Raw genomic sequence first — 2932 nt, forward strand, 5'->3', positions numbered from 1 at the left:
TTAAAGATTGAAGGGATGGATAATATTGGGTTCGATCGATTAGAGATAAACTAAATGAAAGAGTGTGATATCAAAGAGGGAGAGGGCCAGAGACAGAGAGAAATAATACATATGAGGAAAGTAAAAATTTAATAAAACATTAAAAAGTTTTAGAAAAATAAACATAAAAAACGAACATGAACGAGCATAAACGAACGAACACGAACAAACATAAACGAACATATTACCGAACGTTCACGAACGCAGTCGAACGAACGAGACCTTTGTTCGTGTTCGTTCGTTAAGCTTATCGAACAAAATTTTTTGTTCGTGTTCGTTCGTTAAGCTTATCGAACGAACATAAACGAACTTCCCGCCGAACGGTTCACGAACTGTTCGCTGAACGTTCGGTTCGTTTACAGCCCTAGTGTAAACACTTGTGTAACAATGAAACTTAACAAAGAAGTATTTTTGTAAATTATGACTAGAAGTTGTTAAACTTCAAATTCTTTAAAAATAAAGTTTTCAAGAAACTAATCTTATTTTTAAAGATAACAAGACCTACTAAATGTGCTAGTGATTTACTACAAATTTTTACAAAACTTTCAAGTTCATGAGTTTATGATTTAGTCTTATTTTGTCAAGATTAGTTATTAAATAATGTTGATTGATGATTGTTGATTGATTTTTCAAAAGAAAATGATATGCTAAAAGCATGGACACCTTCATTTACAGAGGAAACTCTGGCGAAATTTTTCTAGAAATATAACACTTAGAAATATTTTTCTAACAAATATTTACAAATATATTTTTAACTTGTTTTCAAAAATAAACTTCGCCATGATTTTTTTATTACAAAAACACAAAGTCTCGGAGGTTGACTTTCGTAAATAAAACTTAATAAATATATATTTAGAATATATATTGTTTATACTAAAACTCTTGTGTGAATATCTGCTTGTTTTGTAAACTTGTTATATTATTTTTTTAGGGTAAAAATAATATAACTTATGGTATCACGAGATTACGACTCCAAAATAATACCGAAACTTTCGCAAAATAAATAATATAAGTTACATAAGTATTGTTATAATACAAAACACTAAAACGTAACTTACGTAGTTTTTCGGAAGAAGACTCTTATACGTATATTTTTGGTAGAATATTATTTTGGAAGATTGATGAGGTAAAATATAATATTTTTGGGAAATATATATATATATTTTTGAGAATTAGGATATTTTAGACAAATGATTTAAATATATTTAAGTGAGACTTGAAATACATGGTTTTGGGAAAAATATATTGGGAATATATTAACATATTTTATTTAGAACAATATACTGAAATACGACGCCGTCACTTGGCAAGATATACAAATACAAATACGAAACATGTATAAGATACCCCCATCCTTGGGAAGGAAATACGAGTACGAATACTTGAAAAGTATTAATTCAGAAATACTGTATAAACAATTATTCCAAAACCAAATAGAATCATTATAACTTGGAATAATATCGGAAACATAACTCAAAAACATAAATACTAAGACAAGGCACGGCCCGTTCGTCTAATAGACGTTAGACCATTGTAGGTAGTCGTGTTTGCTGAGGAGATTTTGGTTACAAGTATCGAAGACGCAATACTGTGAGTTCATGTCCCCCTTTTCTCTTAACTGTTTTCAGTTTTATAACTTCGGGGGTGAAATACATGTTACAATTATTTTGGACATTTTTATACATGGTATAGTTAGCTTAAGGAGGGTTGGGACGTTCAGATCATGTGAGTGGGTAGGTAAAACTTAAGGCCATTAATCCTCGTTGTAGGACCGAGGGACATTAGTGATAGATCTATTTGGGTGTAGCGAGCCCCACTCCTGAGTCCGCCGAGTGGACCATGTGGTGACTAAGTACCCGACGCACAAATCCGCTAGGTTTGAGTCTTCCTGCATCACTTCACACATATCATTGGCTTTGCAACCCAATGGTGATCTCTTTTTCCTTAATTGCTACATACCAGGGATTTTCATACATACAAACACATTATAAAGGTTTATACATACTCACCACACATGAACTCGCTCAACTTTTGTTGATTTTTCAACTTACATGTATTTCAGGAAAACTAAGGGATCTGGCAAGTGTCTGTATTTGTGTCAAGCTGCGTACTAAATAAAGACGTCATCCAGGGTAGTAGGTTCAGGAGGAGTAACACTTACCTGGACGGGTTACATGTCCTTAAACCATGTTTTTATTCAAGTCTTTTATTGTGTCATATGAACACGTTTTAAAACATGTTATGGTTGTATCTTGTTTTATGAGTCGACATTTTAAAAATGATGTTGTATTGTATTTCTAAACCTTATTAATGGATGAACATCTCTTGTTTTTATCATATAGTATTGTTATGATTGATTGCTATGGTATTAAGAAGTCACACCAAATAAACCCACGTTTCCGCAAAAGCTAGGGTGTGACAGCTTGGTATCAGAGCTTCGATCGTAGCGAACTAGGATTCTCTCTTGAGTCTAGACTACGATCATTAGGGCTCTCACGAAAATATTTTCAAAACGTTTTTACCTTGCATACACTAAACGTGCAGATCCAGGGTACAAAAACATTTTTACAAACAAAAGGCACGAATACACATTTCAAAGTTCATGTTTATAATTCAGTTTTAGTAACTGGGAGGTTGGTCATAGAGACCAGGGATTCAGTCTTAGTGGCTGGGAGGTTGGTTATAGAGACCAGGGATTCAGTCTTAGTAACTGGGAGGTTGGTCATGGAGACCAGGGATTCAGTCCTAGAGACTGGGAGGTTGGTCAAAGAGACCAGGGAATCAGTCTTAGTAACTGGGAGGTTGGTCATAAAGACCAGGGATTCAGTCTTAGTAACTGAGAGGTTGGTCATGGAGACCAGGGATTCAGTCCTAGAGACTGGGAGGTTGGTCA

This window comes from Helianthus annuus, chromosome 5, assembly GCF_002127325.2.
Source record: "Helianthus annuus cultivar XRQ/B chromosome 5, HanXRQr2.0-SUNRISE, whole genome shotgun sequence".
Classification (NCBI taxonomy): Eukaryota; Viridiplantae; Streptophyta; class Magnoliopsida; order Asterales; family Asteraceae; genus Helianthus; species Helianthus annuus.